This window comes from Rattus norvegicus, chromosome 15 (assembly GCF_036323735.1).
Source record: "Rattus norvegicus strain BN/NHsdMcwi chromosome 15, GRCr8, whole genome shotgun sequence".
In the NCBI taxonomy this organism is placed as follows: domain Eukaryota; kingdom Metazoa; phylum Chordata; class Mammalia; order Rodentia; family Muridae; genus Rattus; species Rattus norvegicus.
In genome coordinates, this window is record NC_086033.1 from 21,662,032 (window position 1) to 21,673,966 (window position 11,935).

At 44.5% G+C, this 11,935-nt stretch overlaps 1 long non-coding RNA gene across 8 annotated transcripts in view; it reads left to right on the plus strand.

Moving 5' to 3' along the window:
• The window catches only part of LOC120096947 (uncharacterized), a 91,520-nt gene extending 87,579 nt beyond the window's left edge, over positions 1-3,941 (plus strand). For 6 of the 8 annotated variants that reach the window (XR_010058120.1, XR_010058124.1, XR_010058121.1 and 3 more), the window contains 3 exons: positions 4-537; positions 1,134-1,218; positions 2,201-3,941. This is a non-coding gene — a long non-coding RNA (uncharacterized LOC120096947). Of the gene's footprint in view, positions 1-3; positions 538-1,133; positions 1,311-2,200 lie in introns of all 8 variants that reach the window. The other 2 variants (XR_005493899.2, XR_005493902.2) reach the window with 2 other exon arrangements.
• The last annotated feature ends 7,994 nt before the right edge of the window (positions 3,942-11,935 follow it).

The window sequence follows — 11,935 nt, forward strand, 5'->3', positions numbered from 1 at the left end:
CAGAAATGCTGTATGCTTTGGTGGGAGACTTCTCAAAAGTCTATTTCAGTTACCCAAAGTATTCATGGATGAGTACAGACAGCTTTAGACTTGTTCTGAAATACAAGTCTTCTAAGTTATCGCGAACAGGACGTCAGCCCAGGCAGCACGTGCCTTAAGATAACGGCAAACCACGCTGGATCTATTCACAAAGGCAAATTCTGTGTTTGCAACACAGGTTGTTTTGTTTTCCTTATAAAACCTGTTCTTAGTCCTGCGGGCAAAAGCCGGAAGTAGCAATTATAAACTCCTCTGGGGCCCCCGTGGCCAAACTCCCCAGATCTTTTAGCCCTTGACTGGGTCAAAAGTATCTGTCACGTGAAAAGCATTTGGATGGTCCCTTTCATCCACTCAACTGGAAAGCTCCCAGCTCACACAGAAGACCACATCCAAGGATGAAGGCAGAGGAGCCCTTAAGTGGTGTTTTTGAGCTAAGTAACCAGCCAGCCGCAACACGCTCTACTATTAACCAAGAGGACCCGCTTTCCCCAAGGGACGGTGAGTCAGGGCTCTATTTTTGTGGTTCGGCACACGCTGTTAAGGGGCGGCAGAAGGTTGCCCTTTTCCCACCACCTTCATCCCCGAGATCCTCTCAGACCTGACATCAGGCTGTTGGCTACTCGTCATAAAGCTTCCCTGTCAAAGGGAATCCAGCGGATGAGCCATGAGCGCGCTTACAGTCAGATAATAGATGAAAGGGCCCTCAAGATAAACGAGGTGCCTACGGAAAACCCGGCAAGGTTGTTTAAAAGAAGATGGCGAAGGCCGTTAATTCTCCTCAGGCAGTTTCAAAAGGCGGTGGGCACTTGACTTCTTCCTTAAGAGCACATTATCTCGCGTTTGTGTGAGAGGGGCCCTGGGCATGTTGAAAGGGCAAAGGATGCCTTTCTAAACCGATGTTAAACACCATGCCCCTTTTTTTTTTTTTTGTAACAAAACAGTTTGTGGCTTCCCTTTCAAGACATTTTGACCAGTCGCATCGCAAAAGTATCTGTTCTCTCCCACTCTGTTCCCCCTTCTCTCCCCACATCCCCTGTATGCCCAATCGTATCTGTAAGTCGGTAACACCAGCACCCTACCTCTTTTCTTTTCAGGGGCTGACCCTGTTTAGACACCAACTGTATACTGTGAGTGATCTCCTGTTTCTGTCTTTCTGCTGCAGAACATGAATTTCAAAATGTGAGCTAAATGCAGGCCACCCGGCCTTCCTTTTCCTTTTTTTTTTTTTTTTCTTTTTTGTCCCACTGAAATAGCCACCACACACCTCTGAAGTAAGTTGTATTTTTGGTTGCTATCTGTTTGTATGATTTATTAATAGCAAAAAAAAAAATTCAAAATATTTTTAATTTGGCAGTTGGATCATCTCCGTTATCTCACGAAAAGGAAAACAGTTTGCCCCAGCTTGGCAAAGAACAGACTTTTCATCGCTTCTCCTTTTCATTTAGTTGTGCAAGGGTTTTAAAGCTCAGAAGAATGTAGTTAGAGGCAAATCTGAAAGATAAGGAAGAGAAAATTAGGCCGTTTACAAAAGCAGCGAGCGGAGATTCCTAGATAGTGCACCGGGCCTCAGGTAGGCAGGTTTCCCCGCGACCTCCCTGCTGTTCTGTGTTGTTTGAATTGATTTGCTTTGTTCTGTGTACCGAGATCGCACACTGAGGGTACAGCCCCTGTTGCTGCAGGCTGAGGTCATCGATCAGACTTGAGTGCGAGTGCTGCTTCCAGAGTTTAGAGCAGGGGACAGTCAGCTGCCGCTGCTCAGCAGAACGCACTAGACATGGGGAAAATGAATAAGGTCTGCCCAGCCTAGGCTGGGGATTGAGGGTAGGTGTCCCGGGACGAAGTGCCCTTGTCCTAGAGCGGCAGCTAGCGTCCTAAGTCCTTCAAGCCAGTGAAGTTGTGGCAATGAGAGGTCAGAGAGGATGTGGAGCAAGGGGAGGCAGGAGTGAAGGACATGGCCAGCCCCCTAGCCTTTCTGAGGTCCAAGATCAGGCTGTAGGTATTGCGCCAAAGGTTTGAGCCTGCCCCTGCCACCATCACCACTGAAAGGCCCCACACAGTTGGCTGTCTGCCACAGCTCCAACGTTTGCGCCACTCCGGCAGCATTGGCTCCCTGTCCAACTCCTCCGGGTTGAAGCATCTGCTGTCTCTTTCTCCTCCGCAGGTGGGTTTGGTGTGCTCACCTCGGCCTCAGTGAGAATTCTTCGACCAGTGCTCTGCTCAGACCTACCATCGTCTCTACTCAGAAACCCTGGTTGTTTCTCGGGTTGCCCAGTAACTCCTCATGGCCATTCAACTTTCTGTGCTTTGGACTTACCTGTTGAATGGAAGCCCCGAAGTCCTCAGGAGGACTGAGTCAGGACTCCACTGAAGTTGTCGTGGGGCCTTCTGATAATCACAGCCAACTCCCAAGTCTGAACAGGCTGATGAGATCAGCGAGGAGTCTTTGAATTCTGACACTGAGAAACTGAAACAGGACACGCTGGACTAGGAGATCTCCCAGTTAATGGAAGAGGGCAGTGGGTGAACCGGAGGCCCACATCTCCCTCCTCCATGAGTACAATGACGTGAAGGGCAGGAAGTAGCTAAAAGCAAAGATGCTGTTAATGTGGCCCTGAGGTGCCAGCACCAAGGAGTTATAATTTTGATCTAGACCTGAATGACTGAGCAAAGTTTTGGAGATTTTTAGCCACCACCCACAAAGACAGGTATAAAGGGACATGAAAATCAGAGAGTTCACACAGCACATTTATGTGGTTTCCAGATTTAAAAAAAAGTGGTAGAAGCAGGGTATTTTTTGGGAGGGGTGAGACTTGTCAGTTCTAAGGTCCCTACAAGTACTTACTTATGGATGGATGTGTGTGGCTGTCCCCTTTGTTAATGACCACAGAATCAGTTAAAAAAAGAAAAAGAGAATTTAACTTTATACATGAAACCAGACAAAAGTGTATTTTTATATTTTAACCATTGAGCAAACAGCACGTTGTCACGTGTACTTGTAATTTTTTATGTGCATGAACTAAGTATATATACATATCTGTATTGCACTCATAACCATCCTAGGATAATTTTCATCAAACATCATTTGTGTTAGTCAGTTGCTTTTGAATTCTCAGGTCAGATGCGGTGACACCTTATAATTTTCAAGACTAGGCTTGGAAGGGTTTTAAATAAAATAGAGACCAAATTTGATCTATGAATTTGAGATGAGAGTCTTTTCTGCCATGGAAGAGTACAAAGTTGCCCAGTTCTGAGAGGCAATCGGTGATGATGATGGTGATGATGATGGTGGTGGTGATGGTGGTGGTGGTGGTGGTGATGGTATGAAGTGATGTGGTAACTGACAAAGACAACTTGTATTGATGTGGTGGCAACGGGGATGAGGGAGGTAGATGGTGAGAGAGACACAAGGACATGTAGTTACTGGAGTTTGGTAGCATCTCTGTTCACATTACCTGGTTATACACCATCCACTTATCACCCAGCTAGAAGGAGGATCCTAAAATACCATCTGTGGATGTCTGGCTTATCTAGAAACAGTTTATGATTGCATAGGCACAGATGTCAGGTGGTCTTAAAACCAAACAGTTTTGGTGTTAAGAGCAGAGGCAATAATACCAACTTAAGGGTGAGATAATACTGAGATTCCGATCATAACACACATGTTAGTGAACAGGAAGGTGTACCAGCCAACACTCAGAACGAGACACTCTTCCAACACCACCCGGGGGTTCTTGTTGAAAACTTGAGACATATCTTACAGATGTGAACTTCTAAGATGTTTTTAGGTTTCTATGAACTTATGTTAGTTAAAACGGTAGCCAAAAGCATGTCCATTAACACAAATATCGGGGTATTGTATTGTCAAAACATTAATGAAAGAATAAAGAAAATATGAAAACCAACACGTTTTTTTTTTTAACACATCAGTTTTTCATGTCAGTTTTCAAACATTAGGTGATTTGGTTAGGTAGAAAATGGGGATATGGATGGTTAGTAGCTTAGACATTCTGAAGTGTATATCTGGGTTACTTCAAAGGATTTAGTGCTGGGTAGGTGGGCACACATGCTTAGTGTATGTGATTTGGAGATTAGGTATGTACACATGGTTGGTGTATGTGAATTGGAGATTAGTTGTGCACACATGCTTAGTGTATGTGAAATTATGTGTGTGTGAAATTGGAAATTAGGGATGTTTGCATGCTTAGTGCATGTGAAATTGGAGATTAGGAAGTTTATTCATTCAATGGATATGAGCTTAGTGCCTTGATTGCCAAACACTGAATGTCTTCTTAGATTCCATCAACAGGTGTGTGTGTGTGTGTGTGTGTGTGTGTGTGTGTGTGTGTTTGCCTGTGCACACATGAGTACATGTGTAGACATGAGAATGCTTGTCTACAGTCTAGGGAAAGTGGCCATCCTGCTTTGTTCTGTTGCAGTCCGTTTGCCCTTGAAGTATTGTAATTAACATTGAGCACCACACTTTCAGAAGAACATAAAGCACACTGAAGTGTGCTTAAAGTTCAGAAATCAGGGGGCTGGGATGATTAGAGAACTAGGAAATATTTAGCTTGGTTGAGAAGGTGCTGGTATGGTTACTTTTATGTCACTGTGACCCCATATGTGACAGCACTTCTGGAAGGAATTAGCTGTAGCTTATGACTTTGGGTGATACGATCAAATCATGACAGGAAAAGCAGGGTAGTTGGTGGCTTTGTCCACATGCTGGGAGTGCAAGAGAGCTCCTCATATTCTGTCAGATCAGGAGTCAGGGAAGCAGGCTAGTACACACCAGGCTGTGTGTGTATATGTTCAAGGTTCACCTGTAGGATCTTATATCTGCCAGTCAGGATAACAGGATAACACACACACACACACACACACACACACACACACACATGCACTCACATGCATACACTCAGAAGTGCTCTCGTGCATGCACACACACACACACACAGAGACAGACACACACCACACACACACACACAGACACACACACACAGACAGACACACACACACACACCACACACACACACCACACACACAGACAGACACACACACCACACACACAGAGACAGACACACACACACCACACACACACAGACAGACACACACCACACACACACACATACACACACAGAGACAGACACACCACACACACACACACACAGAGACAGACATACACCACACACACCCCCCCCCACACACACATAGAGACAGACATACACCACACACACACACACACACACACACACACATAGAGACAGACATACACCACACACACACACACACACACACACACATAGAGACAGACATACACCACACACACACACACACACACACACACATGCATACACTCAGAAATGTGTACACACACATGCAGCACCTTAGAGCTTTCACAGTCTTCCACGGCAGTGCCACCAGCTGAGGACCAAGTCTTCAGACTGTGAACTTGGTCCAGGGAGATGGCTCTAAAACGTAAGTAAGCTCAATCTCTGGAGCCCATGTGAAAGTGGAAGGAGAGACCTGAGCCCTGACAGTGGCCCTCTAACCTTCACATGAGTACCATGACACCCATGTGCTCACGCTTATTCACTCTCGTCATGTGCACACACACAACAACAAGCAAAATAAACTTTAAAATCAAAACAAACATCTCAACCAAACCAAAGAGCATTTGGGAAATATTTCACATCCAGACCATGGCAGGACTAAAGGCAGAAGATGTCATGTGTCTGCCCTCCCGGTCCAAGCCTCTGGGATTAAAATTAGGGCTGAATGTAAGCCATCGGAGTAGAACGGGTGGAGAGAATGTACGATGCATATGCATCAGACGTAGGGAGAGGATGGACTGTCATGAAGAAACCGTGTTGAATTATCTTAATTCTCATGCCAGCCACTGGGTGGGACCATTAGCCCAGGGAAGTGTGGCTTCCTTCCTAGTAAGATGGGTGGCCTAGCGTTGCCAGGGAACTGCGACCTCACATTGACAATATGGATAATGGTGGGTTAACCGTTTGCCCGTGCAGCCCACCCATCGATTCTAGTTTCTAAGGGGGAGTGTAGAAAGTTAAGTCCATGGCACCTTTCAAATGGCCTTTGAGGGAAAAATGTCCTCTAAATGTTGTACTCCCGTGAACATCACAAAACTTGCGGGTATCCCTTGGTTGGTAACTTCAGTAACTCTTCGGTTGTTGTTTGTTTTATTCTTTTGTTCTTTAGTAGAGGAGAAACCAAAGAGAGCATCCATAAACATGATTTTCTTGTAGCCTGGTGCTGGTGTGGGACAAATATTACTGAAATTTATCAATAGGAATGGAGGTGAAAGATCTTTGACCAGTTGTCAGGAGAGTATGGCCTGCCCAGATTGCACTTTCATGACTATTTTTTTTATGTCTCTTCACTTTTTCCCCCCATCTTTATTAAATTGGGTATTTCTTATTTACATTTCAAAAGTTATTCCCTTTCCCAGCTTCCAGACCAACATCCCCCTCCCTCCTCCCCTTCCTTATGGGTGTTCCCCTCCCCACCCTCCCCCCATTGCCGCCCTCCCCCCACCAGTCTAGTTCACTGGGGGTTCAGTCTTAGCAGGACCCAGGGCTTCCCCTTCCACTGGTGCTCTTACTAGGATATTCATTGCTACCTATGAGGTCAGAGTCCAGGGTCAGTCCATGTATAGTCTTTAGGTAGTGGCTTAGTCCCTGGAAGCTCTGGTTGCTTGGCATTGTTGTACTTTTGGGGTCTCGAGCCCCTTCAAGCTCTTCCAGTTCTTTCTCTGATTCCTTCAATAGGGGACCTATTCTCAGTTCAGTGGTTTGCTGCTGGCATTCGCCTCTGTATTTGCTGTATTCTGGCTGTGTCTCTCAGGAGAGATCTACATCCGGCTTCTGTCGGCCTGCACTTCTTTGCTTCATCCATATTATCTAGTTTGGTGGCTGTATATGTATGGGCCACATGTGGGGCAGGCCCTGAATGGGCGTTCCTTCAGTCTCTGTTTTAATCTTTGCCTCCCTGTCCCCTCCTAAAGGTACTCTTATTTCCCTTTTAAAGGACTGAAGCATTCACATTTTGGTCATCCTTCTTGAGTTTCATGTGCTCTGTGCATCTAGGGTAATTCAAGCGTTTGGGCTAATAGCCACTTATCAATGAGTGCATACCATGTGTGTTTCTCTGTGATTGGGTTACCTCACTCAGGATGATATTTTCCAGTTCCATCCATTTGCCTATGAATTTCATAAAGTCATTGTTTTTGATATCTGAGTAATATTCCATTGTGTAGATGTACCATATTTTCTGTATCCATTCCTCTGTTGAAGGGCATCTGGGCTCTTTCCAGCTTTTGCTATAATAAATAAGGCTGCTATGAACATAGTGGAGCATGTGTCTTTGTTGTATGTTGGAGCATCTTTTAGGTGTATGCCCAAGAGAGGTATAGCTGGGTCCTCAGGTAGTGCAATGTCCAATTTTCTGAGGAACCTCCAGACTGATTTCCAGAATGGTTGTACCAGTCTGCAATCTTACCAACAATGGAGGAGTGTTCCTCTTTCTCCACATCCTCGCCAGCATCTGCTGTCACCTGAGTTTTTGATCTTAGCCATTCTGACTGGGGTGAGGTGGAATCTCAAGGTTGTTTTGATTTGCGTTTCCCTTATGACTAAAGATGTTGAACATTTCTTTAGGTGCTTCTCAGCCTTTCGATATTCCTCAGCTGTGAATTCTTTGTTTAGCTCTGAACCCCATTTTTAATAGGGTTATTTGTCTCCCTGCAGTCTAACTTCATGAGTTATTTGAATACTTTGGATAAAGATCTTTTCCCAATCTGTTGGTTGCCATTTTATCCTAACAACAGTGTCCTTTGCCTTACAGAAGCTTTGTAGCATTATGAGATCTCATTTATCGATTCTTGATCTTAGAGCATAAGTCATTGGTGTTTTGTTCAGGAAATTTTCTCCAGTGCCCATGTGTTTGAGATTCTTCCCCACTTTTTCTTCTATTAGTTTGAGTGTATCTGGTTTGATGTGGAGGTCCTTGATCCACTTGGACTTAAGCTTTGTACATGGTGATAAGATTGGATCGATCTGCATTCTTCTACATGCTGACCTCCAGTTGAACCAGCACCATTTGCTGAAAATGCTATCTTTTTTTCATTGGATGGTTTTGGCTCCTTTGTCAAAACTCAAGAGACCATAGGTGTGTGAGTTCATTTCTGGGTTTTCAATTCTATTCCACTGGTCTATCTGCCTGTCTCTGTACCAATACCATACAGTTTTTATCACTATTGCTCTGTCATACTGCTTGAGTTCAGGGATAGTGATCCCCCAGAAGTCCTTTTATTGTTGAGGATAGTTTTAGCTATCCTGGGTTTTTTGTTATTCCAGATGAATTTGCAAATTGTTATCCCAAAAGTTCCACCAGAGCACTACTCAACCCAATAAACACCTTCAGCAAAGTGGTTGGGTATAAAATTAACTCAAATAAATCAGTAGCCTTCCGCTACACAAAAGAGAAACAAGCTGAGAAAGAAATTAGGGAAACGACACCTTTCATAACAGTCCCAAATAATATAAAATACCTCGGTGTGACTTTAACCAAGCAAGTGAAAGATCTGTATGATAAGAACTTCAAACCTCTAAAGAAAGAAATTGAAGAAGATCTCAGAAGATGGAAAGATCTCCCATGCTCATGGATTGGCAGGATTAATATAGTAAAAATGGCCATTTTACCAAAAGCAATATACAGTTTCAGGGTAATGCCCATCAAAATTCCAATTCAATTCTTCAGAGAGTTAGACAGAACAATTTGCGAATTCCATGACTATTATTAATCTCCCTTCAGGTCATACTCTACTGTCTCATTATGCATTCCGACCTTTCCACATTGCCTTCGAGTTTCTTACAACTCATTACACTACCTCAGGGTGAACAAAGACGTTCCTGGGATGCTGTAGGTCTGACATCACCCTAACAGTGATGCCTTGTGTTCTTAGCAAGACTTCCAGGTCCCAGCATGAGGTGCTGTGTTTAGTACTAAGATGTTCTCCTGGCTGTGCTTCTGCGTCGTACACAGAGAACCAAAGTCATGAACGTTAGTCAACTGGAAGAAGGAGGCACTTGCCTCCTTCTTGTTTTGTTTTGTTTTGTTTTTAGGCTAATTGCTTTGTGTGATGAGGAGATTAGAGGTAGAGCTGAGAGACATTAAGGCGTTACTGAGCTGAAAGACAAGGTTTACTAGAGAGTTGCTCTGGGCGCAGAGGAGGGAAGGACTTTCTAGTCAGGTGTGAGGGGTGATGCCTAACTAAGTCCAGCTGTTGCTTCTCTAGCTTTCGTCTCTCTATTCTGTGGGCCGCCCACCTGCCCGTGTAGCCAGTCTGCGTTCCTCCTCCTTAGGGAGAAGTGTATGCCCAACCCAGTGAAGTAAGCAGGTAAGTACTTCAGTCTTTAAGAGCTTTTGAGAGAAAAACACTAAGACTTTCTCTTCCTCTCCTCTTCCTCTTCCTCCTCCTTTTCCTCCTTCGATTTCTTTTCCTCATCTTCCTTTCTCCTCCTTCTACTTTTAATGGTTCATCTTATTGTTCAGTTTCCAGAAATAGAAGATGTTAAGCAAAAAGGTTATTCTGATGAAAGGGGAAGCTGTGTGTGCCTTGGTGAGGAGGGAAATGGCCAACAGGTGCCACCAAAGCCAGAGCTGCACTTCTGTTATGCACACCATTCGAGTAGTTGAACGCAGACTCATTTCCAACACAGCAAAAGAAGAACCCGCCCTTCGCTGTCAAGTACACCCTGAGTTTGTTTCCTTGATTTTAATTTGTTTGAAGTATTTCTTATTTTTTTAACCCCAAAGTAAAAATAGGTCTTCCAAACAGTATATAACAACTATTCTAGGCAAAGTATGTGGTCTTGATTCCTAAGACAGGAAAGAAATTCTTGTGTTCCAGAAGTTTCTCTCTGGGAAAGATGCTACATGCTGGCCTCCTTAAGCCAAGCAGAGCCGCCATGTTGGTCAGTGTGCTGGACTTGAAACAAGTTCTTGAGAATCCAAACTCTGTTTGCCTTTTATACTGCAGTCATCTTTAGGTGTAGATTTGGGAAATGTCTTTCTTATTTATTTCCAGAGTTTGGCTTTCCTTGGATGTGTCAGAGAGGAATGCAAAAGGCAGGCTCAAGAAAATCTTAGCCATGTTGGATTTATTACCATCAGTTTCATCTTCCTGGAGAGACTTGGGTCTGGACTAAACTTCAAGGGGCATTTTTATCTCACCCCACTGAGTCCTGTTTGAAACTTGTGCCACTTTAAACCCAGTCAGCTCTAGGCTGTAAGAGAATCCTGAAGGGTGCTGTGGTCGTTTGCCAAGAGTCTGAGTCACAGCACCCACCACAGGTGGCTTCACCACCATCTGTAGCTTCAGCTGCAGGAGCTCTAACGTGTCTGGCCTCTGGGGGTGCCTGTACTCATGTGCCCATATACAGACACAGGCAGACAGGCAAGCATGTATGCATGCATATGGTCTCTCTCTCTTCCCTCACACCTCTCTCTCTCTCTCTCTCTCTCTCTCTCTCACACACACACACACACACACACACACACACACACACTTAAAAATGAGATTAGTCAACATTCCAGTAGACAGCATTAATTAGACTCAATGGAAAAATAGAAACAACAACAACAACAATAACAATAACAACAATAGCAACAAAAGAGAGGACAATGAAGACGGAGGGGGTGCAGTGGGGGTGCCCCAGGGGAAGGGAAAAAGAAGAGGGGGAATTTGGGGTACATATATTCAAGATACATTGTATCCATATGTGAAATTGTCAAAGAGTAAATACATGAATATTCTAAGTATACATTTAATATAGACGTATATAGAACCCACCTTTCATAACGGCACCTCATACTCTGGACGCATCCATCATGTGGTGTGCACCTCTGCACAAGTCCAAAGCTCTACAGATGATGGGTTCACACACATTTTAACAAGGTCGTCTAACAGGATCCCGCCTGCCATCCCTAAGAAACCCCTCCCTCCTAAACCGCTCTGGTCAACCATTAGCCCAGAGAATTAGTTCCAACCAAATGGTTCTCACTAACCATTAGTCTTACACTAAGCATTCCCCAAAGGAAGAAATACCTCATATCATAACCCAGCATGTAGGTGACTGTGCATAGATTCACATACGAGTGATATATCTTATACTTAGGGAACTCAAGCTGCTTCTTACAGCATTCAGTTCTCCTCGACGCTTCCTGTTTTACCGTTTCACTCTATCCTTCAACCAGGAAAAACCAATATGGCTGGGGATGTAGCTCCGTGGCATTACACTTGCCTCACACGTGCGCACCCCTGGCCTTGGCATTAGACCTGAGGGAAGGAGAAGTAAGCAGCTGGGTGGGTTTTATGGTTGACTAATGGATCTTTTGCTGTTGCTGTTGTTTGTTTCCAGTGCTAGACAGAGGTTGCCCTAAGGCCTCCTGTATGTTAAGGAAGATCCACGGTTTAAAATGTATGGTATTGAACAGTCTTCCTTGGAACCTGTGCTATCAGGCAGTTCCACAGCACCCCATCCCAAGGAGCCCCGCTTCCTTTGGGATGGTGTCTGAACCCATGCACAGGAATCCAAAACTTCAGAGTGGTATATGTGAGTCCCATAGCTTCTCTCAGAGCCTACACATACACACACACACACACACACACACACACACACACACACACACACACACACGTTTTTGTACCGTGTGTTTCTATAGGCAGTACACTAGTAAAGGTACAAGTGCTGGACCAAAGACATTTTGAAATTTTGATTTTTTTCCCCCATTAGGTTGCCTTCCTAGAAGTTGCCTGCACATGCCTCAGAATGCATAGACACCATGAGTCTCCATGAGTCACACAGAGCATGAA